The sequence below is a fragment of the Gopherus evgoodei genome, chromosome 7, assembly GCF_007399415.2.
Source record: "Gopherus evgoodei ecotype Sinaloan lineage chromosome 7, rGopEvg1_v1.p, whole genome shotgun sequence".
Classification (NCBI taxonomy): Eukaryota; Metazoa; Chordata; order Testudines; family Testudinidae; genus Gopherus; species Gopherus evgoodei.
In genome coordinates, this window is record NC_044328.1 from 61,300,062 (window position 1) to 61,327,341 (window position 27,280).

The 27,280-nt window shown below is 40.1% G+C and overlaps 1 protein-coding gene across 14 annotated transcripts in view; it reads right to left on the reverse strand.

Annotated features, from left to right (window-relative positions):
• The window catches only part of ZMIZ1 (zinc finger MIZ-type containing 1), a 508,413-nt gene that overhangs the window by 231,131 nt on the left and 250,002 nt on the right, over positions 1 to 27,280 (reverse strand). The window contains exon 5 of one of the 14 annotated variants that reach the window (XM_030569247.1): positions 23,472 to 23,533. The exons of the other annotated variants lie outside the window; for them this stretch is intronic. The gene's annotated coding sequence lies outside the window, so the exon portion shown is untranslated. The remainder of the gene's footprint in view (positions 1 to 23,471; positions 23,534 to 27,280) is intronic. 14 annotated transcript variants of the gene reach the window in all.

The following is a 27,280-nucleotide window of genomic DNA, read 5'->3' on the forward strand; positions in this document are numbered from 1 at the left end:
GATTTTCAATAAAAAATATTTTCAAAAAGCATTTCAGAAAAAAAATTCAAGTTTTTAATCAGTTTTAGAGCTGTTTGAAACATTTCAAAAGTCACACATTTCAACATTTCAAAATTTTGACATTTTTTAAAATTAAAAAGAATGGTTGTTTTGAAAAAAAACTATTTTTTTTATCATTTCTACGTCATATGGTAGATTATGACATGAACCGCTATTAAATCAATCACAGAACAGATTCAAACTTCAAACTTGCACGTCATTTGTGACATAACTGAGAATTGCTGGCTAGTAACGTTGAGAATGACTAGGGTGCCAAGTAGGTTCAAAAATATTGAACCTTCGCAACACCCCTGTAAGATAGGTACCTGTCAGCCATATTTTACAAGTGGCAAAACACAATCAGAGCTGATTGACTTGCCCATTGCCACGTGGAGAGTCAATGGCATCTAAGAGTAGAATTCCTGAGACTCCTGGTCCCAGGTATGAAGCTCACTGGCAGATTGGTGGTAGGAAGTTGACACAGATTTTGCTTTACAACTGGCACTAATACATGTTGTCAACCACTCACTTTCATGAGCACTCAAGCTGCTGACCAAATTCCTTACTCTACATATACTCACAAAGCAGCTACCATCATGTACACTACTGTATCAGACAACATAAAGAGTAGACAAACTGGACTGCATAAAATAAGAGCAGACCCAAGTCATCAGCTAAAACCTGAATCCAACCTTTTAGAGATGTTTTGGTCCCTTCTCCACTCAATGCTTGTGCCCATGCACACTTTCATACCGCTCCACTTCCTGGTTTTGAGATGCAAATTGCTTATGCCTGGTCAATGGAAGTAGAAGGAACTGAGAATGTCCCAAGAAAGCCTATTCAGTAAGTTTTGGCCTGATTTCTAGACCATAGAGGCTCAGATAATACTTACGCACACAGCCTGGGAACCATTAGGCCCAGCATATAAACCAAAGGGATCATTTGTAAACAATTACTAACTGATTAGTTTCGGCAAATAGAATGGAGATCCTTTAACATACAGGAAGAAATAGAGGACTAGAACCTGTCTTGAAAGTAAATAATGTGTCAGCATGTATGATGGGTAATAAATAATACATCATTTTGTAATTTAATTACTTAATTCATGTAATTACCTAACAGTTGATTAGAACATCACTGACAAATGAGATGGCGTTTTTAGACTCAAAAGATTAGTGGTAATGTAAATAAAATAAATAAATAAGTACAATGGAGTGATAACTGTGAACATAAAGTAATTACCTGAATTTAAAGTTCATGTTTTAAAATTAAAGATGGAGTTACAAATAGATAACCAGATAAAGGAGAAGTAGTCTGGCAGGAGTGCACTCCTCTTAACTCACTGCATCTCATCTATTGATTTTTATCCCTTCTGCTCTCCGAGGGGTAAAGGAACATCCACCACAATGTATGTGCTAGGAACAGCTAGTGTCTAAAAGGCAGAGAGAATAACTGCCATGGGGCAAAGAACAAGGGCCTAAAGATGTTGCCAGGTGAGAGCTCAGCAGGTCAAGATACTTGGTTTCAATTTTAGAAGTTGAGGGTATAAGGAAGATGCACACTAGCAGCCACCATCTGGGAAATCATATATTTGTTATCAATAAAAGGGTCAGACTCGGAGCCACTTGGAACCAGTCGATCAAAGTGGAAAATTTATTGAGAAAAGAAATCACACTGCTGTGGTGTATTTCATTTCTTTGTTTGAACCTTAACAAGGTGCGAGAAAGGGAAAGAAAACAACTTCCAAAGCAAGAATTCTACAATACATTTAAAATAACCCTGTCTCCCCTCAGTATCGAATGGTAGCACAGGATGAAGCACAAACAACCGGTGAATGCTGTTCTATGTACTACTGATGCTGTTTATTCAATCAGATACAATGGAATAATTTGTTATATGTCTCTAATATGCTGAGAGTCATGAGAGAGGGCTGAGAATTTTTTTTAAATCTAATAAGTGTCTTTGATCAGGCTATAAAGCAGGCTATGAACAGGGTGGGAAGGGATTACATTGGCTAATTAATCAATTAAGTCATCAGCAAAGAAGTGGCCCAAGATATGGTGTTGGAGTTTAACACAGAGATGATTAAGATGAGACATTTGTATTGTACCATTAACACATCAGGGGGGTTAAAAACAATTAACTTGGCTGCTCTCCTGAGAGATGGTATGTCAGGCAACTGAGTGCTTTACCTATGCAAAAGTTTAGATTCTGCACAAAAACTTGGCCAGGGAAGATCATTACATATTAAGATGGAAGCATGTAAGCCTGGAGGATTTAGCACCATTCACGATTTCACAACACTTGCTGTTCCAATATCAAAGTACTCTATTTACTGAAACACACCTTGAAATGACATGCACTGTTTTCACTTTATATGCACACATATCCTATATTGCTATTACATATGTTGGTTTGTAGTATACATCTATATTAATAGGAAGAACAATGCTAAATGAAATTATTTCATTTAAAAGTACTTAAAGAACCTTGCTGTTGATTAGCTGGGTTGAAGTGAGGTTGTAGGTCTATCTTGATTAACAAAACTACTGGACAAATTTTTCCCCCCATCCTAGACAAGCCAGCAGATGTCTCCCTTTTCTACTAAAGCGGAGAGAGCTCCATTCCTTTCTCACACAGCAGTCTTGTGTTTCTTTAAGCCTTTACAAGCCCCTACAAATCCTTTGCTGCTGCTTCCTAACAGGGAGCACTAAAACTGACACTGTCTGTCTGACCTTGTGGTTATTGATTAACTATCTCCCCATTCGCTGCCATCTTTCGCACCTCCAGAGCTTGCAAATAGAGAGCTAAGGAGTTGCAGTCATACTCCATGACAGCTATTCTCAAAAAGGGCTGCCTTTGGAGATGCAGAGAGAGAACACTGCGGTTTGATCAAATGCTTTAATGTCAAGATTAAATACCAAACAGGTTCTGACAGTGTGTAGCGTTTAATATAAATTTGTTACAACAATTCAACGCAAATAAGAGAAGGGGAAAAAGGAATCCTAAACGCAAATATTTATTGGTTAAAAAAATATCCACTGCACTTTCTTTTCAAAGCAATATGCTCCCCTAAAATTCAGGGAGTGGGGAACAGGGCAGAAAACCACTTGCATGCTAAATACAGAAAACAGTCCTGGATACCATATTCTAATCTATCGATCTTTAACAATACTAATCTCAGAATAGTTTCCAACATTTTAAACACTGTGTTATTCCATCACTCATAAGCATCATACAACCATCACTCATAAGCATCAGAATTAATAATGCTTTCCATAGGTTCTAAACATACTTTCCAATCACAGACCCAGTAGAACTGTTTAAGTGCTCAGGTAGTTCTGTTTCCTTATGCAAGACACTGAAGAAAAGCCCACGCCTTACTAAATATTTTATAAGCTATAAAATTGTATAAAAGGTTTCTGTATGCTTGGGATTATACACATTTTAAATAAACTATAACATTTTTCTTTATTGAAAAGCAGATTTAAAAACAAAGTTACATCCTGAACTATAGGTGGGGGGACAGGGTTGAGGAGTGGTGGTGGCGTATTCACACAGATTACATATTAAATTCATTTTTAGGTACTTATGCTAACGTCCTTAGGTATCATAACAAAAAAAATGATGACATATAGACCTTTGGGCATAGGCACCTAAAAATAAGATATAATATATAATGCTTTGTGCATACACATATGCACAAAGACACCTATATGCTACGGTACTGCATTAAAATAGCTTTGTTTTTAAATCTGCTTTTCCAAAAAAATTCAAAAATGCACTTAAACATTGTTTTCATCCCAAGAATAAAACTGCGAGAAGTTTAATATCCATCCATGACTATTATTTTATTTCCTTTGCTAGATCAGTTCTTCAAAAAATTAGAAGCATGAAATGTCAGGTGAAAGGCCATTTAATCATTAAACACTTGAAAAAGGAAGTAGTTTTAATAAAGCTTTATTTACCATAAGCTGCTAAATAGCTACTGCTTTTGGCTTTGAGCTATTAAAAAGGGCCAGATGTGAGACAAAGCAGCGTTTGTTATGCTGGGCGAGGAAGAAAAGATATTTGTGCAGTACTGCTTTCCATTGTTGCTCTACAAATGTGCAATAATCCCCCAAAGACTTTCTATCATCTTTGACGGAGAGAAAGCAAAAGAGAGAGAGAGAGTTTGTATGTTTGTGTGCATGCATACTGCCAATACGCACAGCTTCAGTTAGGGGTGGAAGTGGATTTATTTAATTTATGGTGGCTTGAACTGTGAGCGCTGGCAGTTAGGTTGGGTTAAGAAAGCTTTTTCTGCAGCCATGTGCTTGAGAACATGTCTATATACATGGTCTATTATAGACAGCCGTGCACACAGACACACACAAAAAACAAATCCACACGTTTTTGAAAAAAAAAAAAAAAGAAGACATGACAACTTGCATAAGGGAACCTGCTGGACTCCTTTGGGAGGAGAAGCAGTGGTGCGGAGAAATTATTCAATCATCAAGCACATCTGCAGCCTGATTACAAAAGCAAAGGTGGTAGTGTTGTCCGTGGAGCGCACAGAACTATGATCTGACCTGCGTGGGGTGGGGGTGGGAAACCACAGATGGGTGGGATCAGAGGGACAGAACAGTATCACATCTCTAACCAAGTGTCACACTTCTTAAAATCTCTACACACTGATCATTGGCCAGTACAATAAACTTAAAGCACATGAGCAATCTTTTGCACCTCTGGCCTGCTGGCTGAAATGACTGGTTTCCCCAGGCCAAATACAGTATCTCTGCACATCCACTTTCAAGTAATCGTCCTGCTGCATGCTTATATTATAAGGTTGGTTTCCCTACATTCCACCTAAGCACAAGCATCAAAAACTCTGTCAAGCTTGTTATATTTAGAGAGGGTAGGAGGAAAGACAGACACTGCAGTTTATAACAGCAAGAAGTAATAATACAAAATTAAAGGCAAAAGCGCTTAAACGTGTGCTTCTAGGGAGCAGGAGCTGACAGACCTGCTGTAGCATTCTCAGAGGCTTTGCACATATAGACAGATCAGCCAGCACAAACATTGACAGTTCCATGGCAAAGTCCACTGATCCAGTGGTTTATTAAATATACAGTAGCTTGCAGGAAAGAAATGCTAATCCGCACAGGGACAGCTACAAGCAAATGAGCCATCTCTAACTAGTGACCCTGATCACTCAGTTAACACCACTACCATCAAAAGAAACTCCCCAGGAAACTTGCAAATGCCTAGAATGACAGGGGACCAGACTTCCCTTTCTCCAATCCGTGGTCCCATTCCAAGAAAGAAAGTAAGCTATTTTGAATAAATTAATTGGAAGTTTCTATGCACTGGAATGGAGTGTCTGTTGAGGCAATGGGTCCCTTTAGGAGGGGAAGAGAACAAGGAATGGGACTGGTATCCAAACAGGACACCCTTCACCTGACATTCAGATCTCAAGTTAGGTCTGTAATGACAATGTTTTTACCATCCTGTGGCCTCCCAGATTTCTCAACAGAGTAGCCTCCCAGAACCCTAAGCAGAAGATAGGACTGAGCAGACTAGCTGCCTAGCTGATGATAGTATTGCATTTTCTCTCCAGAGACCAGCCTGCTCAGTGTCTGAACACTACAGCTGAGGCCCCCATTGGTAGGCTCAGTGGTGAGATTAAGGATGGAATAACTATAGAGACCAATCTCACTTCTCAGCAGGTGAGGATGGATCATAGGCACACTGGAAGAGGCACAGGGAAACTTTTGCTGCTGCCGTCACCTGTGCTGTACATGTTCCGTGGGTAAGGGCCCCAGTCTTTAGGAATGTCATAGAATATCAAGGTAGGAAGAGACCTCAGGAGGTCATCTAGTCCAACCCCCTGCTCAAAGCAGGACCAATCCCCAGACAGATCCTTAAATGGCCCCCCTCAAGGATTGAACTCACAACCCTGGGTTTAGCAGATCAATGCTCAAACCACTGAGCTACCCCTCCCCCCAAAAAGGAAAAAAAATCTAGTCCAACCCTCTGCTTGAAACAGGACCATCCCCAGAAAATTGTTTTATTTTTTTTTAAGCCCAGTTCTCTAAACAGCCCCCTCAGAGACTGAACTCATAACCCTGGCTTTAACAGGCCAATACTCAAACCACTGAGCTATCCCTCCTGTCTTTACACTGTGGCTATATAGGTTGTCTTGCTGGGCAGTAAATTACAGTAAATTACAAATACAACCCCAACTGGGTAGGACAGGTTCACCCAAGTCCTTTCTGGCTACAGGTTTACAGGATGTTGGGTATTGAAACAAGAACAGAAGCGAAAAAAGCAAATATTTTTCTAGGTACCAGAGTGACCAGCAGCAAGAAAAGCTTCACAGAGAGGACCTCAGAAACAGGAGTGAAGAAAGATGGAAAAGAGTTAGTACTAGCAGCAAATATTAGTAACAATTTAACAATTACCTATCAAAAACTGAAGATGCTGCTTTGTGTTTGCTCTGCTCTGATAATATCCCTGCTGGACCAGACAGTCAACAATATATCAAGCAGAGAGAGGTCAAAGCCTCCTGGGCCCAGCCAGCAGAAACGCTCCTAGCAAGGTAAATCCCAAGTCCACCAAGAATGAGAACTGAGAAGGATTCCACTTTGACATGAAATGCCTTCGTGTTTGTCTAATGTAACTAGGCATGTTTTGGAAGCTGCATCATAAAATTTGAAGGGAACATTTATTGACATGGAAGGTAGCAGTTGTTAAAAAATAAAAACAACATTGTACCATCAGGCATTTTCTTGTATTCCCCAGAACCCATTAGCAGTACAGAGCACTTGATTATTCTCTTCAAAACCATTTTCCACACCCCACATGTACACACAAATGTGGACAGATTTGGATCCCTTTTTTTTTTTTTTTTGGTTGCTAGAATTAAACATAACCCAGAAATATATATAATTAATTAAAGTAGCCAGCAATTTCCTTTTATGGTCCATAAACACAATACACTTTTATTCTGTTGCTCTTTCATTCTAGGAGAACTGAAAAACTGCTCCCAAGACCAATACTTTCTGGTTAACCACCAGGGATTGCTTCACTCTTTCAGAGAAAACCACCAGGGGTAAAAAAGAAGAAAAAAGAAAAGCATTGCTGCAATTAACAAAATCTCTAGAGAACAGAGAGAACTGAATAGCTGCTGTGGGACATGGACTCTAACAACTTAAATCTACTATTATCCTGGTCTCTTCTGATGAAATTTAAGTAAAGATTTACCCAATTTCCCAGAATGGAAGCACAATGAATTCCAGGGGGATGGGCAAAACCAATAAAAGCTAAATATAGCTGAAGGAAGAAGGTAGAAATTAGATGGCTGAGCAATTTTTTTTTTAATCCAGAGAAACAAAGTAATCACTGGCTGCTGAATTACATTTTCGACATTGCCTTCCAGTATTTATTGGAATGTAACCTATCTGTACTCCACATGTATCTTTGCTTACTAGAAGTTCTAGCATTTGGGGTGGTGCTTGTTGATAATGACCGAAGCACAAGATATTAAACATCTATACTTGGGCTCTCACAAGAAATTTTTTGGTAGCCTCAGAGTGCAGCCAACAACTTCCCCACATCCCCAAAAATACTTAATTAACTTTAGAAAAAAACAAATAAACATGCATATCATTATTTATTTATGTAGGTTTTTATTGCAGACTCAATAATAAAAATATTGTAGAGTTGTATCTATTCTTTACTAGACCTAAACAGAATAGAAACAAATAATTGGCTTTGCAAGATCCTGTCTTTTTGTTGTTGTTTCTTTTGCTTTTTTGGTAGGTACTTTTTTTTAAAGACTTGCTAGTTAATAAGTCTGTTTCTGTGAAAAGTGTATATTAACACTGCTTTGCCTCCCCAGTGACCGCCCGGGAGGCTGTGGCTGCACAAAAAGCTCCTGGTGGCCACATTTTAAAAATGGTGTACCTAGACTTACAGTTTTGATATCTTGTGTGTGTGTATATATACATATACATATACTTACATACACGCTGCTTAACCCTTCATCCTTCCAAGGTAGCTGTACCTTGCAGTTTACCATGTGGAAGTTTTTGGAATAACACATTGAAAACAATGGTCATTGGTCACAGTCCATTTCCTCATATACGAGTGGCATCTCAAAAGTCCCATCCCACCCAATTGACAGAAACTGGCAGCCTTGTTTGCAGCCTTTGCAAAAAAAACAACAAAAACTCAAGGGTTGAATGGGCAAGAAGAGTAACTAATAACGTCCTTAATGGTGGCCCTTGCCAGTCAGGAGTGATGCACACTATCAGGACAGTCCACAGGATGCTTGAGCTGCCACTGTCACAGTCATACCTATTCTATGGATAAAAGATTTCAGTCTCCACAGCTGTCATTCAAGCACACTAAGGGCATGGCAAAATCCAAGATCCTGCCTGTTCTGCATAGAAATTAGGATCCTCTGGAACTTTTTCAAGAGAAATAGCTCCCCCTTGATGGTCCTTGGTCAGACCATCCCCTCCAGCCACTCTCTAATTTGCTGTGTGTTGCATGTCTCTTTCCACCTCATAATTGTCTCTCTCTTCATAGAGAGTCCTCTGTGTAGATAGATTTCAAAACTTCTGAACAGATGCAAGACATTCTAAATATCTTCAGTTCCAAAGCATTTTCCAAATGTCACAATGGGTATCTTCTGCTTCAGGAACAAAGGTAGGTCTCTAACCACTTTAACTAAAAGAAAAATCTCATTGGGCTGTAAGTACCAATAGGGCTATCTTCTCTAAGCCCCAAGTCACTGAAGGGCAGTGGTACACATGAATCCTCATGGCACAGATATGCTTGATAAGGTTCCTCATTCTGTAGAAGTGAGCATGTACAGAAGCCTACTACCATTGTGAGTAGGCAAAATAGGTAGCCACAGGAATAGCGGAAATTGCTATGGTTCCTTTTTGGTGTCAAAGGGGGTGGGGTGGAGACAGCAGCCACATCTACACTACCCGCCGGATTGGCAGGTAGTAATGGATCTATTGGGGATCGATTTATCGCATCTCGTCTATACGCGATAAATCGATCCCCGAATCGACGCCCATACTCCACCTCAGCAGAAGGAGTAAGCGGAGTCAATGGGGGAGCCATGACGGTCAACCTGCCGCCATGAGGATGGCCAGGCAAGTCGAACTAAGATTCTTTGACTTCAGCTACGAGAATAGCGTAGCTGAAGTTGCGTATCTTAGATCAACCTCCCCACTCCCCTCCAGTGTAGACCAGCCCAGAGGGAGAGAGAGTGCTGTACAAAATCCCATTTATTTGTCTACTTTCCTTTTCACTATGCCTATGGACTTGACATTAATGTCAAAAGGAATTACACACAAGTGTGCATATAGACTCGTAAGAGCACAAGGAAACTCCCAACAAGTATGAACTTCTCGGTTTACTTGCCAAGCAATGACTGGCCCAGGCATTTTTACAAGAAAGTGCTTTCATATGTGAGATTCCACTTTGTGTGACAATATATGAGGGCACCTCACCAAACTGGGAATACCAGCCCATGAAGCCGTTGCACATGCTGAGGTTACAGTTCACATCACCAAATGTCTATTGAAATAATAAAGCATTTCACATACAGATACTTCTTTTTATATAGAGCCGAAATTACCATAGTGCAGATGATTTGTATTGTGCAGCAATTTTGTGAAGGGGACTGCTTTCTAGAAGGAACTGAGAAATTAATTTCATCTCTGACTTCTACCAGATAAGAATTCATTCTAAGAAATTTAACTAATTCCCCTAGTAAGGTATAGATGCCACATGTATCACTACTAACACATGTCCTGTCTTACATATCCTCTAATCTGATCTAATAACACACAGTATAGACAGATATTAGTGTTAACAAATAGACTCCCTAATCCAAGATGTAGAATTATAGTGAAAAACATGATATCTGGTAAATAAATTTCACAGACAACTCTGTTTCTAGAAGTCTGAACAATTCCATGGCAGCGGACTTCTGTCACCTCAACTGGTCACTGCAGCTGCATAAAATTCTGACGCATGATCAGGTCTAGAATTCAGAACTTTTTGTTCCAAGAGGACAGAATGTGTAACTTCTGTAACCTGCATCACATGACCATGAAGGCAGATCTGAGACGATATGCAGCAGAAAACTAGTGTAGACAGACACAAGCATTAAAAAGCGCACAGTCATTCAGAAGCATTGTGATGGGGAGTCCACCCTACATAAGTCTGATGGAGTAACATTAGGACAATTAACATATAGTCCATTCCTAGAGGAAAACCAGGGAGTGCTAAGGCCTCATTTGCTGATGAAGTCCAGCTAGGGGAAGAGCTGTGTTGGGTTTATAAAGCCAGGAACTTGGCAACAGATGGTGGCTGCAGGGAAGTAGGCTGCAGTCATTCCCTGGGAGAAGGGACATGTGTTGGGGCGAGAGAATAGCAGCCTATAGTTACCCCCTGGGAAGAGGGAGTTTGAGTTAGTACATCCAGAGAAGTGCGGGAACCAGACACAGTAGGAAAGAATCCCAGGAAGGAGCAGCAAGGGCTGAGGGAAGCAGACAACAGATGCCAGGTACAGGGTCCCTGGACTGGAATTCGAAAGCAGTGGTGGAGCCAGGATTCCCCTGCCGGCCCCTGGGAAAGTGGCACCACCAGAACAGTGCTAATGGAGACTGCCTGAGACTGTACAGAAGGACTCTGGTTAACATCCGGAAGGGGACACCATGTAGTGGCCCGATTGGAGGGCCAAGTCACAAAAAGGAGGCTGCGGTTCCTGGAGCAAGAGGGGCGGCAGGATGAGACAAGATGAGTGAAGATACTGTCAAAGGAGGGTGTGATGCCTGGTAGAGCTAATCCCCAGGATAGCCGGGAGGAGGTGCAACCTGCAGTGAGTGGCTCTTGTCACAAGCATTAATTGTACAAATGCCAAGTTAGGTCTTGAGCAAAAAATGGCACAATGGAAGAGATCACCGATCCCCAATTAATCCCGTATCCTTTCTTCAGGAGGTGGCACAACCACCACCACTGACCACCACCATCTCCATCGTCCCTGAAAGCCTCAGAATTCTAGTTCAGAGGTTCTCAAACTGTGGTCCGCGAACCAGCTCCATTCAGGTGGTCAACAGATAGTTCCCTCTAAGGTGTGCGCCTAGGCAGCTGCACTTGAGAGAACAAAGGGCCACCCACCTAATTAGTGGAGCCGTGGAGGTGTAGCTCCACTAATTAGGTGCCTGGACTCTGAAGAAGATGCACATGTAAGGTGAGATGGTTGCCTTGGGGGCAATAAGGAGTAGGAGGGAGGGGGGTAAAGGGGTGAGAAGAGGGGTTGGGGGGAATTTTGGACATGCAGGGCTGCGGTGGCCAGAGAAAGAGGTGACTTTCCCCAGCTCCAGGGCTGTGGCTGCCAGGGCGAGACGGCCCTCCTTCCTAGATTCAGCACTGTGGTTGCTGTGGTGGGGGAGATAGCCCCCTCCTTCCCAGCCCCAGCTTGGGGGCTGCCAGGGCGGGGGAGAGAGGCATATCCATCACATTAGAAAGGTGAGACTACTGATATTAAAATATGAGTTGTGTGCTTTTATTTGTAGAACAAAAAATCATTTATTATTTAAAAAAATTGTATAGCACTTTTATCCAAAGCGCTTTACAATAGTTAGCTAATGGTACAAACAACATTTGGAAAGATCATTAAGTGGTCCGCCAAGACCTTCAACAATATCCAGGTGATCCATGAAAAAAAAAGTTTGAGAACCACTGTTCTAGTTGATAATCATCTCATGTCTTGAAGCATGAAGACTCGTAACTGTTATAACTGTTATCCCAGCCAGTATATATTCAGTTACTATCTTAATGAACAATGCAAAATAGTCTATGAGACCAAAATACCTTTGCTTTTTTATTAATTATTATTATTATTAAGTAGCTACAAAGACAGAAGCATGCAAGCTTGCACCATAATTACAGGACAACAGTGTGATCTAGAAGATAGGAATCTGGAATGAGAGTCAATGGACCTAGGTTTATTCCTAGCTCTGCCATAGACTTCTCTTCTCTGCACCAGTTTCCCTTTGTCAGTCTTGTCTATTTAGATGATAAACTCTTCAAGGCAGAGACTGTCTCCACCACATGCATGAACAACACCTAACACTTGTGAGCCCCAATCTCAGATGAGGCCTCTAGGTACTACTGTAGTACAAATAATTAATAATACGATAATAATCAGGGTTAAATATGGATGGAACATTCATCTGAACATTACCTATGCTAATAGAATGTAGCTTCTCATCCTTCCTACAATTAAGAAAAGGACAAATTTCCAAATATAGCATAAATTAATCTGTTAAACTCATATTACACATGCATATGACACCTGGAATAAAGTAGTCTGGGTCCAGGTGGCAGTTTCTTTTTCTCTTCCCTCTACCCCTCCCTTTCATAGGATTTCCTTTCCTTTCCTTTTTCTTCTCTTTTTTCTTTCAAAATGCTCATTATTGAATGGCATAACAGGCCTCAAAACGCTGAACACTTTTCTTTTTTGTTCCGAACAGCAACACTATACACTCCAGAGGTCAGCTTTATAGCCTTCAAATTTTTCTGAACCCCTGCTTGATTAGACAAACACTGGAGTGAGTGACATGCATACAAAGTTGGTAGTGCTGTAGGCATAAGCAGGTGCAGCATCTTATTATCTGAACCAATACACAATTCTACCAAATATAGTAACGAGGATACCCCTTTGAATTAGAGCTATCTGTACAAACACAACATCACATACACTTTGTACATAGACATATGTACCTGGCCTGTAGTGCCCCCTGCTGACCTCGTGTGGTACTGCAGACACTCCCTCAGTTTCGCTTCTCTCAGAGCCCCTGAAGAACTCCACACGGTCCAAAAGGGAGTGAAACAAAATTTCCTTTCTGGGGTTCTACATTATTAAACACATTACTTTGAAACAGACTCTCTCCTCTTGGGTGCAGAGATTGCACAGCCTTCCTTCTTGGGGCCTGGGGTCTCTGCAAGCTCCTCTCCCTTAGGTGAGTTTCTGTCTCTGTGAGCACCTGGCTACAGTTGAGCCCTGATGGGCTTTTATCAGGCCCAGGTGCTCATTATTCATGTAACTGCTTAGATAGGTTTGTTTCCCTTAAATTAGATCATCATGGGTCCAGACTCCCATTAAAGGAGTGGCTGGAGGTGGGCAAGACAGCTTCATCTTCCTCTTTAGGAGGTAGAGTTCCCAGCCTCCCTCGCCCCACCGTAAGGTGAATATTGCTGGTGGTTTCTTCTTTTTCTCCCTATAACCTTCCTAGACAGAAAGAGAAAGGACACTGCAGTTCCAAACGAATCATGTTGTTTTGCCCAGTGCTAAACTTCCAATTTGGCTTGATACAGATGTCAGAAGCAAAACAGAGATTCTTTCTTTGACTAACACTCGTCTTGACCATAACAAGATCAAGCACAATGTACTCAGTTCACAGGTCTCATGAAGTGTAGACCACTGCGTATTTGACAGAGGCCTTTGAGACTAGTCCAGGAGGGCTAAACCCAGGAACCTACTTTGCCCCAAGTCTAACTCTAAGTAGCTGCAACTTTAAGATTAGAGAATGTCCATGAAAAGTCATTATATGGCTGGAGTGGAGTTGCAGAAATATTAATATTTAACAGGAATATTAATTTACTGCCCAGTTCAGAAATCATGGGACAGTCCTGTTTTACATTTAGTTTGGCCAACATCCTGCGAGCATTCACTTGCAGGACAATGAAATAGACTGGACTTTATTTTGGACCTAAGGATATTGTGTCAAGACGTATGGAAGAAAAGTTATCATATAGCAATTCAGAATCACAGAGCAAGGGAAGCATCATCATGGTACAATTATTTTATCTCACAGAACAAACAATGATAGAGTAGTTGATCTCTCTTCCAGTTCTGAACTCTTAAACTTCTAATTTCACCTTTCAATCTCTAGACAAGCAGACACGTCACAGGCACTAAGACAATACCTACAAGGTAGATTTTGCATGAATCTCTTCCATTCACCTGCCAATGTCATGGCCATTTGCAAATAGCAAATGGCTGAGAGATCAAAACAACAAACCACAATCTGACCTTCAGCTGCAGACAACTAAAATATATATATTTTTTAAAAGAGGCAGTAGGAACCAAACAGAACACAGTAGGAGAGGTATAAGCAAATGGAAGATCTATGGTACAGTAAGTGACAACAGGCCAACTCTTTTAAACAGTGTTGTGAAAAAAAAATCTTCTATTGTAAATCACCATTTATCCAAAGGTGGGACACTTCTCTCCTTTTTAAATGATACTGAGTAGATCTGGTTGACATTTTTTGATTTTTCAAAAGTGTGTTGAAAATTGCCATGGAAAAATTAGCATATTTTTCAACTTTTTTAAAAAGCATCAAATGATTTTTTTATTAAGCGTTCCCCATTTTTGACCAGCTCAGCTACTGAGTTTGACTATTGTATGTGGGGATTTCATATTCAAGATTTATGAGAACAACATTTATGTTTATTTTTCTATATTGAGCCCAGGCACTTTACCAAGAATTTTGGGGGAGGAGACAGAAGAAGAGGCGCTGTTTTACAAACAAAATTATTAACACAGTCCTATGCTTTTCAAAGGCTAGGAACAAATGCTCATTCCTCATGTGTTAGGTACGTAAAGTTGGGGATGACTCTCATTATAAATGCTTAATCACAAAGTCCTCCTAACACAGGGGTGGGCAAATCACAGCCTGCGGGCTGGATCCGGCCCCTCAGGGCTTTGGATCTGGCCCGTGGCGCCACCAGCACCACCTCCCTGCAGCCCCCGGGCAGTGGGGGCAGAGGGCTCATGCGATGCCTTCACCCACCACCCCCCGCAGCTCCCATTGGCCAGGAACAGGGAACCGTGGCCAATGGGAGCTTTGGGGGAGATACCTGGAGGCGCGGCAAGGGCAGCACACGTGGTGCCCTCCGCCTCCCCCACCCACCCCCCAGGGGCCACAGCACTTACAGGAGCGGCATGGGACCAGGGACAGGGCAGGCATTCAGGGAGCCTGCCCTGGCCCCAGTGCACGCCGCTGCCACCCTGGAGCCGCTGGAGGTAAGTGGCGCCAGGCCGGAGACCAAACCCCTCCTGTACTCTGCCTTGCAACTCCCTGCCCTAAGCCCCCTGCCTGCACCTTGCACCCCTCCTGCACCCCAGCTCCCTGTCCTGAGCCCCCTCATATACCCCACACCCCTCCTGCACGCCCTGCCCTGAGCTCCCTGCTGCACCCTGCACCCCTGTGCACCCCAACCTCCTGCCCTGAGCCCCCTCATACACCCCACACCCCTCCTCTGCCCCAATCCCTTGCTCTGAACCCCTTCCTGCACACCGCACCCCCTCCCACATCCCATACTCCCTCCCGCATCCCAACCCCTTGCCCCGGCCCTGCATACAATTTCCCCACCCAGATGTGGCCCTCGGGCCAAAAAGTTTGCCCACCCCTGTCCTAACACCTACAACAAGAATTCAATTGGTTGGGTGCTATATCTGAGCTACAGTATATAGGAGCTGGCATCACAGAATATCATAACCATTATCCCTTTCCCTTAGCAGTTTTGAATTCTATATATAACTTGTTTAAAATGACAGAAAAAGGTCAGCTTACATTAGTTGTACTTTAAATTTCCCCAAAATTCCATATCACTTGTGTAAGCATTTTTATAATACCAATCCCTGTGCTGCAGTTCAAGGAATAACTCATGGATGACATCCAAACTAGTGTTATGAAACGAACACATGCAAAATCCCTGTGATCATGCTGGGAAGCAAAGTTGTACAAAGCATTCTAATTTGGATGAGAAGAACACCTTGTCCTTTTAGTGTTTTCAGCATAAGTTGCACACTCATCCTGGGGCTCAACCGAGTTTAGACTAAATGTCGGTTTTGGTTTAAAAAAATACATCTGGATGGATGAGTGAAGAAGACAGGTATTTGTAAGAACAAATATAAGCATTACAAGGTTGAATACCCAACTGTAATAGCATTTTGGTAGTATCCTAAAGACTGAAGTTTACTCACATGAGATTGACCAGATTTTTTTCATTTCCACAATGAATGGAATGCATACAATGAAGCAACCTAAATGGTTTAAAAGTACTAGGGCCACAATCGTACACACTGTTCTGCCTGTGCCAAACAGCTTGCAGAACGACCTAGATTTTTGCAAATCATCCAATGTGTTAATAACACAAACTAAATTTTGAAGACTGTATGATAAATATATTTTTATATTGTCAACATCCCAATTTTTAAAATCTGGGAAAAAAGCATAATATGTTTTAATCTTTTTAAACACTAATTTAACCAACTATGTTCAGAACTTAACGGAGCAATGTTAAAGAATATATATAATCCGCAAACTCAATTTACCACTGGCAATGACCTGGTAGGCTCCTTTATGGATTCAGTGAATGATAAGGAATTAAGAAATGATGGTGGTGTCCGGAAAGGAGCCTTTTGCAACACTTACTGGCATGGAAAATATCAGAGTTGGAAGGTCATATAAATTGCTAGACAAGATCTGTCAAAAAGACAAACTATCCAGCAATTTTAGCCTATTGACTAGAGCAGTCCATGTTGATATAATGTTAACATATATTACAACCCCATCACAAAAAAAAGCTGTGTAGTGGGAAGAGAAGCTTCATCCCCTCTCTTCATATAGAACAGACCTGCTAGTAAGAAGTGGCTTAAGGAAATATTTTCTCCTCAACCATTTGATTTCCCCCGCCTCCCTAAAATTTAAAGTTGTAAATGGAGATTTATTACTGAGGTAAAAGCATCAAAGCTTAGTGCTTTTACCACTACAGGCTCAGCTGGGGCTTCCAATATGAATTCATCTAAGTGTAGATGACAATTAAAAAAAAATTAATAATAAAATATTTAATAATATGAAGCACTCCATTTTGTTGCCAAGACATTAAATAATTTTTCAACATTTTTAATTTATTTGCAATGTATTTGTCAAACACACACACAATGTAAAATTCAGCTATGGAGCTATAACTGGCGTCTCCATAATATACTGCTATGTTGCTGATGTCTCTACTGATTCGTAATGGATGCCATTTGATGGTTTTACTTATACTTTATTAATGAACTGCAAATCTGTCCAGATTGTAACAGTCCTTCACCTGCAAACAGATTGTCCTAGTCCTCCTTTGTTGAATATCATTTTATTACTTTTTGTCACATCTTCCCCCATGCCTTGTTTGGATCAGTATTTGGAGGAGAGACCTCCAGGAAGGGCTAAAGGGAGTAGTGTAAGTGATTTAATAGTCAGATTCTTCCCTGGGAATCAAAATACTAAACAAGCTCTCCGGGGGGGACTGTAAGGGGTACTGTGCTCTGAGGGTAGTTTTAGACCATGTGGGGGTGTGTGGATGGTTTTTGTGAGAAAAGGCCTCTCCACGCAGGAATTCATTGATCCAGCGAGCCAGTTAGTTGACCTTCAAGAGGGGGTGAAATCCTGACTCCACTGAATTCAATGGCAAAACTCCCATTGACATCAGTGAGGTAAGGACTTCATCTATGCCATACAGCCCAGACTGAGTGAATAGTTTTCCTAATGGTGTAATATGGGATGCATTTTAATCATTACAACTTGATTTTAGCATCAGTCTGTAGATCAGCTGAAGAACGGAAACACTGATTTGTGAATGTTTTTTGCACATAAATAAGAGCACTGAGTTGAGTTCTCTAGGATTCATGCGGGTATATTATGTTACCAAAGTATTCAGACAATTGCTAGGCATTTGTGAATCCCAAAAGTTACACATATTTGAGCATGAATGACTATTCATCCCAAAATTCATGCCAGCGGTGCATTATCCACTGTCACTTTTGCTTCTGGTATGAAGTTTCAATTAGCTGTTTGGAAACAGTATTGTGTGGCTTAAGTGCAGGGCCAGCTCCAGGTTTTCGGACGCCCCAAATGATGGACAAAAAAAAAAAATAAATCGGCAGCACTTCGGCAGCAGCTCAATCGCGCCACTCCATTCTTCGGCAGCAGTTCGGTGGCAGGTCTTTCACTCCCTCTCTTCCTCTTTGGTAGCAGCTCAAAGAGGAAGAGAGGAACTTGCTGCCGAATTCCCAGACATGCCACCCCAATAGCGGATGGAGGGCTGCCCCTTTGTATTGGCCACCCCAAGCACCTACTTCCTTAGCTGGTGCCTGGAGTCGGCCCTGCTTAAGTGACCAGCTACACATAATGCAAAACTAATAATGATATTTCAAATTAAAGTGTTCATGAAAAAAACAGGTTGAAAACTATTAATCAGAACTATGGAACTTGTAAACACCTAAGTTATAAATTAAAAAAGCAGCACTAGCATAGGCACAATTTCCCCTTAACCCCATTACCTCTATCCCCAAACTCATAAATCTTTTTTGATGCTTGAAAACATCAACTACCACATCTGGTTAGCTACTGTTTCATGAGCCAGACCTTATTGCTGTAAACGTACACAAGTTACTGTATAGCTGACAATGATAGGAGTTTCTTATACTTTCTTCTGAAGCATCTACTATTGCCCACTGTCAGATAAGTTACTACACTAGATGCACCCCTGGCCTAAACCAATATGGCAATTCCTACCATTTCTATCAACCTTTTGACCTCGCAGTGTGTGACAGAAGCTACTCAAATGTGTAGCAAATGACTGAACTGTGGATCCTTTGGCTTTTGTGACATGTCTGCCACAATTGGCAGGTAACAGATTTTTAATAGTAAAACCTGCCTTAAAGATTATTTCTCTCACTCACTGACCCTCTCATGCACCAGTTTTTTTTTCCCCCTTAAGGAAACTGGGAAAATGGAAATTCCATCATGGGATAATTATAAGTACCTCTGTTCTGGACAGTCAGCAGAGTTTGAACTCTGGATCTTCAGATTTCCAGAACAGATCTGTACCACTTAAGCTACTGGTAGAGCAACATTTCACCAAACACACCCAAACCAACAAAAACCAAATTTCCACTGATGATAATTAACATTTACAGATCAGCAAAGTGAGAAAAATGACGCTTAAGAACTTATATTAAGGAAATTTACTTTGTCTATTTTGACATGTGGTTACAAACTTTTAACTTTTAATATATCAGTGTTAAATAACTATTGTCTGATCCCCAACTCCCTAAAGTTCCTGCACACATCTCTGGAAAGGGCGTCTAATCAATCTACTGGGTTTTGGATGATGGAGACTACACTGACTTAGGAGCCTACATGACCTAATTTATACCTAAAACCATTTCTGTGAATATTTGTTGAGGGGGGAAAAATGAATCCACTTCATTTGTATTTGTTTTATGTTAATATTATAGCCAACAAGTCTACGGTTCAATAGCACATATTAAAGGAATTTTAGAGGGTATTGAACTCCCATCTCCTGAGAAAGGCAAATTTTTGGTACTTGAGTCAGACACCATATTATATGCTGCTCTTCACAGATCAGGAGCACTATGTTGTCTAAAACCCAGACTGTGGGGCCATATCAACAGTAGAGGAATTTCTAAGAACTTCCCACCAATGCTAATACCCATTCAGTTGCATCAGTGGTAGTCTTAGCAAAAAGGGATCTCTGGATAGCAAAGACACTTTATAAACTACTGTGTCATGTTCTTCTCTCTTATGTGGAGTAAAAAAAATACATGAAGCCTGTCTATACTAGGGTTGCTAATGATGTTAACCCCAGTGGAGAGGAACAGATATTGGTGATGGTACAAAATTGTGACAACATGGCCTGCAAGGCTTCACTGATCTGACCTAATTTAAACCTCATCTTTACCCAAGTCCAGTACAGACAACTCAGTAGCATGTCTGGAGAAAGTTGATTTGACTGAGTTTATATCACTGAATGGAAATGTTGTTTAGGAGGAAAAGCCCTATGGCTTAAAGCTTCCAAGCAAAATAATTCTAAAAAAAATCTTTATGTTCTACCATATACATAGCATGGTAAAGAAAGCAAAACTGGCTTATTCAAAAACTAAACAACAAGGCTTCACACTGCTTGGTTTTAAAGATATCATATAAGACAACAACAAATAGGTTGGGCTTTACACTGATTCTTTCTTGGGAGAAAAGAAACAACAAAGGTATTTAAAATTAAACAGGACATTCACAATTAATCTGTTTTTTAATTAACTTGCTCTGCTGCTGTAAGTGATTCTGCATTGACTCTCATTCTTCCGAAAATTCCAAGTGCTATTTCTGACCTATGATTTATTGTTGCTGTACATCTTTATAAGCAGTGCTTTAGTTTAAGTGGCAGCTGCATATTAATTACAAAGTTAATTTTGTGCTGTGTAATCATGCTGTAATTCATTAGTTTACTCTACAGTGTGAAAGTATAACGCTAAACAGAAGACCTGATGCAAAGTATTTCAGTCATTTCCATTTCCATATGAAATATTCAAACTATTAACTAGAGAAAAAAAATGTTCATTCCTGAGTAATTCTCCAAACAAATTATCAGCCTGACTCTGCTAACATTTATGCATGTAACTTTTCTCATGCAAGAAGTTACTCACATGTGTGAAAGTTAGCAGGACTGGGACCTACATCTGAAATCAATGAGTTTACTTCCTTACTGTACAGAAGATCAAGGGACAAAATTTTCATTTTAAGTGCTCAGGTTGAGATGCCTTACACAGGCCTGATTCTCAGAGGATGAGTGGTCAGGGCTTTCTGAAAAACCAGGCTCTTTGACATCTAAAAATCACTGGCCACATATGAAAATATAGGTCACAATCTTCTGTCATTCTTAGTTGTTCAGCTTTTGCATATACATCTCTACCCCAATATAACGTGACCCAATATAACATGAATTCGGATATAACGTGATAAAGCAGCAGCGTTCCAGGGGGGCTGTGCACTCCGGTGGATAAAAGCAAGTCCGATATAATGCGGTTTCACCTATAACACAGTAAGATTTTTTGACTCCCAAGGACAGTGCTATATCGGGGTAAAGGTGTAGTACTCACCACCAGATACTTTATTAGTGGGCCTGCCTGGAATGCACTAACAATTAGCATTGACGTTTGCAATGGTTTCTAATAGGTCTCTCACCACAGATCTCTGTTTGCCAATAGAAATATTGAACACAAAAGTAAATAAAATGTATTTAAAAAAAAGATAATGATTTCTGGGTGAAAAATTAACTGTGCACAATGCTATAAAGCTCCTTCTCTCTTCTCCTCACTTTCATTATCTTTGGAACTCTCTAACTCAACTTAATCAATAGCCACAGAAAAAATTAATTTTTACAAAATTACTCTTAGTTACAAAGGGGAGTTCTTCAGCTTTGAACATTTCCCTCCACTCCCCAAAACTAACCCAATATTTCCTATTCTTCCTCAAGCAGTGCTGTTTTCCAGCACCAACTCTTCACAAGTTTTAGTCTTTTTCTTTCCCACAAGCTATCACTGCTTTGCAAATGATGCTCTTCATGTGGCATTTAAAAGCAAACATCAGTAGGAGTATTTCTTCCTAAAAGAACGACCATAAAATCCACAATAAAAAGCAGTTCTGACTCTTTTTAGTAAACCATCACTTAGTGTAAGACTACAGTCAGAAAAATTACTATATCAGACAGTGACATTCTTACATCACCTGTCTGCTCTCTCAGTGTTTGAGTGATCGGTGCTTACTTTACTAACAATAAATTAAAAGCAATTTTTACTAGTATTAGCCCTGCAGAATCAAAAGCACCTAGTGAGTGAGCTGGATTCTATTCTGGCTCCTGCATCAGGAACAGAATTCTCAGCTAACTTTTGATTGCAGAATCTTCATTCCAATGACTATTTTCGAAGGCCAAAGGAAAGTCAGCTTGATAATCAGATCCAAGGTTAAGTTTGCAGCACTGGAAGTTAGAAAAAGCACTTTTTCTCTTTTGAACTGAATAAGTTTAATGTTTATCACTGAAAAGAGATAGAGAACCTGCACTGGTTTTAATAGAGGAATTATGACATTTAAATGTAGACTGTAAATGGTTTCTATCTTCAAATTGTTATTGTTTGATGTAGGAAATTACAGCTGGGATCTAAATACACCGCTACCTCGATATAATGCCACCCAATATAACATGAATTTGGATATAATGTGGTAAAGCAGTGCTCGGAGGGTGGGGGGCGCACACTCCGGTGGATCAAAGCAAGTTCAATATAACATGATTTCACCTATAACGCGATAAGATTTTTGGCTCTCAAGGACAGCGTTATATCAAGGTAGAGTTGTCTACATATATATATATATAAATATACTCTGTGTGTGTGTGTGTGTGTGTGTGTGTGTGTGTGTGTGTGTGTGTGTGTGTGTGTGTGAGAGAGAGAGAGAGAGAGAGAGAGAGAGAGAATTAGTTGCTGCCAACACAAAACACATAACTGATTTCTTATTTTTACTTGCGATCTATGCAAAAATGTTTTGTGCTCTGTAGCAACAGGCAAAAAATAGATGATTTTTTTCAGATGTTAGTGAACATGGATGGTATGTATCCCAGGAAATACTTTTAAAAAATTGTTAATTTTAAGCTCTGTTAGAAAAAGGAAACTAATTGTTTTGAGCAATACAGAAGAAAAAGGACAAATCTGTACAGAAATTAATTTCACTTTCACAGTTGAATTAAATATCAAAACAGCTAAGAAAAATGAAAATATGGGACAGTCTCATTTAGAAAAAGCCACAAAAGTTTCAGATTTATATATAAAGTAGGTATATTGCTGAACTGCGTAATGTAATTCTGGTATACACACAGCTGGTTTACTACATATTCAATGCTGCCTTTAGTTTGTATTTTGGATCAGATACCTGCTGCATATTCATAGAGGGCACATGATATGGAAAGGTATATATCTACATTTCTAATACAGAACCCAACGGTGTGTGACCTAATGATATGACGCATGATGATACATCCAAAGAATACCAAAACCAAAACCACATCTTTTAAACGACCTAAATTGTCTATAACAGGAGACATATTAGTTCATTATCTTGCAAACGATGAAAGTAAATGGATGAAATCTGGGGTGTTCAAACAAGTCCAGGGGAGTTGGGTGAATTTCAGTGGGATTCGGGTGTCTAACTCCCTTAGGCTCCTTTGAAAATCCTGCCCCCTAGTGTTTACTAAAAGTGACAAGTTTTCATTAATGAATATTTCCCACTACCTTTGTAAGAAGCAAGTTTATAAGAACTCTAGGGAGGCTCATGAAAATCATTTCACAAAGAGCACCTAATGAGAAGTTATGTGGGGCAACTCAAGAAGCTTTTATATTCATCACAATTTTCCTTTTGGACATTGTAAGCTGTAGCTAGAATACTGATACTGTCTCTTAGCAAACTCCAACAGTGACATTCCAATCTAAGGCAAGTTGAAATATAGTTTCAAACCGTTTCAATGTACCAACGTCAGCTGTAGGTATGGTGTCCTTCCACACACGGAGCAAATTGTTCTATAAAATCAAAGAGAGATTATACTCTAAAAGAGGAATCTCAATGTATTTCTACTTAAATTATTTTATTAAGAAATACACACATAAAGAAGCCTCAATTCTAATACTACTGCAGCCATAGCTTCCTATGTATTTGGGTTCTTAAACTGTACAAAGCACTGTGATATCCAAGCATATAAAAGTTTCAAAAACACCTAAGTAACTTAGACGCCTATGGGCTTGTCTACCTTTACAGCGCTGCAGCGCACCAGTACAGCCGTGCCGTGTAGCACTTCATGAAGACGGGAGTCGTCATAGGTACTCCACCTCCGCAAGAGGCAGTAGCTATGTCAACAGGAGAAGTCCTCACTTCAACATAGCACTTTCTGCACAGCAGGTTAGGATGGTATAACTACGTTGCATAGAGGTGTGGATTTTCCACACCCCTGAGCAATGTAGTTATACCGACATAAGTTGGTACTGTTGATCAAGGCTAGGTGTTATTGACTTTCAATGAGATTTAGATGCCCAAGGCCCAGATTTTTAAGGATATTTAGGTGTTGCTGTGCTGAGACTTGCAATGCCTAACTGAATTAGGAGCCTAAAACTCATTTAAGTACCTAAATGACCTTTGAAAATGGGAATTAGTCTCCTAAGTAATTTTTCTGCCTTCAGATGGTTACCCATAGTTCACAAAGGAAGTTGGGAAGCATTGCTACATTCATTCAGTAAAATTAGCTCTACCAAAATAAACATTAATAGAATAAAATTCCTGAAAGAAAAGGATCCTAAATTATTGCATGATCCTTGGATTTCAGTTAAAGGGAATTAAACCCCAAACCTGAAAAATCCTTGTTCACTGATGTTGCCTGTTTACAATTATAGAAATATTTCTTTTTTAAATATAAATGAGCAAAATTATATTTGCCCACTAGTGTAATGTAAGTATTGTATATTTATTGCCAACTGTCATCATGCTAACGGGCTGATGACTAGACTTTGTTCAAGAGGTGCTAAGTTTTACAAGGCATATACACACACACAAGATTGTCATATATTATATGGTGAGAGGCATCTGTCCAGTGGTTAGGATGCTAAAGCCAAGGATTTGGGAGAAAAAGCTCCGTTCTGAACTCTGCCTTTCTTTGTGACCTAGGGCAGATCTGTACAGCGAAGCAACGTGCACTACAGGCATGTGATTTGTAAAGTCCACTAACAAGTCCCTAGAGCACTTTGAACTAGGGAACTCTTTGAATGCACCAGCAGGGTCTATGTGAACCAGTTAGTGCTCAACACATTAGTGTGCATTAGAAATAACACCACCATCATGTGCACTGCCACACTATGCAGACATGCCCTCAGTCTTCCCGTGCCTCAATTTCCAATCTATAGAATGAGGATAATAGCACCTTCCTACCTAACATGGGTGTTATAAGAGTAAATACATCAAAGATTGAGCCACTCAGATACGACAGTAATGGGGGGATCTGTTAAAAATAGATACAAAGTTGAATGACAAAAATTAATTTCAACAGAATTTCCTACAAGAAAGTTTTTAGCCAAGAATGCCACCCATACATTTTTGTAGTCCCTTATGCTTTATTAATTACCTTTAATTACCCCCAAATTGAAGGCACACAGATTATTTAGACCCTTTGCCCCCACCAGGGAGGTGAGTCTAGTACAAATTTCCTAAAAGCAGAAAAAAATATTAAAATTTGGGCATAACCATTAAGACGTTCTATTTTTCCCAGACAATACTCTTAACAGAGGACAGTACTGCTGATTTACAACTCTAAAAGTAAATAGAACTGCAAATCTCTCACACAAATCTTCCTTATCACCCTACTAGGGATGTGCAGGCATGTAATGAATTCCCTGGAACAGACAGATCACCACCTCTTCTCACCTTCCCTAACACAACACTTGCGCTTCTAATTTGCTGGCGGATTGCTGCTTAACTGTCCTTCTGTGTCTGTTATGCTCAAACGGTTTACAGCTCATTCAAAGGAAGTCTAATATACACCAACTGCTGTTTACAAAGCAATCTTTAGCTCTGTACTGATTACCAACCACTGGGCAATCAAGATGATACACTCTTTTACTTAATTATTGGCAAAAAGAACAGGAGTACTTGTGGCACCTTAGAGACTAACAAATTTATTTCAGCATGAGCTTTCTTCGGATGCATAGAATGGAACACACAGACAGGAGATATTTATACATACAGAGAACATGAAAAGGTGAAAGTACGCATACCAACAGGAAGAGTCTAATCAATTGAGATGAGCTATCGTCAGCAGGAGAAAAAAATTTTTTGAAGTGATAATTAAGTTGACCCATAGAAGGTGTGAGGAGAACTTAACATAGGGAAATAGATTCAATTAGTGTAATGACCCAACCATTCCCAGTCTCTGTTTAGGCCTGAGTTAATTGTATCTAATTTGCATATTAATTCGAGTTCAGCAGTCTCTCTTTGGAGTCTGTTTTCGAAGTTTTTTTGGTAGCAAAATTGCCACCTTCAAGTCTGTCACTGAGCGGTTAGAGAGGCTGAAGTGTTCTCTGAATTATTGGTATCTGGATGAGCAGCGTTATTGTTAAACAAGAAAGGGCTTTTTTTTAGCAGTTCACAGTGAATCTGAAATGTTAAGATTTGTTATTAAAGACTTATTTCCACTAATGAAACTCTAGAACCAATTTTCCCCTTCAAATATTTTGAATGTTAACTAGAGTTAGGCCCAAACCACAAATTTGGATCTGATCGCCTCAGAATTGAACAGTTTGGGTCCATTTCTGATATTGAACACGTGAGCTGCTGCAACTTAATTTCTCTCCACTATGCATCAAGTTTTTATTCGCATTCAGGTAGTTGTTGCAATGCAAAACTAGAAGGAAGATGCAGTACCTGCTGCATGGAACTTAAAATCTAAATTATATAGTTGGAATTGTTCAGACAATATGCAGGATATGGAGAACTGGCAATATTGTACTCCAAACAAGAGCAGCACAACAAGAGCAGCACATTTATCATCAATTTAGGAAGTCATCCCTTCTAGGATGTGATTTTATGTTGAAATTATTTTTGGCTAACACCACTGCATTAATCTCCCAGTCAAAGCCTTCCCCATAGGCCTGACTTTTCCTAAACTCTTCCTATCATGCTTGGTAGCTCCTAGGGTTCCCTTCCCTCATAAGCCACTTCTACCTCAATTTAATTAACCTATAGCCTACTACAGAACTTCCTCACCTGCTAAGAAGGTGATGCAATAGGAGAAACATTTCACTCTCAAAATGTGTGAGTGCCCTCTAGTGAGAGTCCCCAAAGATAATATCAGACTCTTCACTAGTATCAGCTGAATGTGTATTTACATGGCAATGGTCTGCTCTGTCGGGTATGCAATTACTATAATATTGTCCCATAATGCACCATCAAGCATGGGAAAGCATTGCCAGTCATCAGTGGACTCTGTAGATAGTACTTATAGCTCAGAAAATTGGCATTAATATCTTTTGTCTGGTTAAAGAAACCACCAAACTAATGCAAAGTTAAAAAGAATCAACATGGACCCATTTTACTGCTGCTTAAGGGCTATTTGCTGAGAATTGTTGCAAGTCTAAACTCAGAATGTACACAGAAACACAGGGCATAGAACTGGAAGGCATCTCCTGGGTCACAGAATCCAGTCTCCTGCTAACATAAGCAACCACATGGTACAATCCCACTCATAAATTTATCAAACTCCATCTCAAAATTAGTTAGGTGGTTTA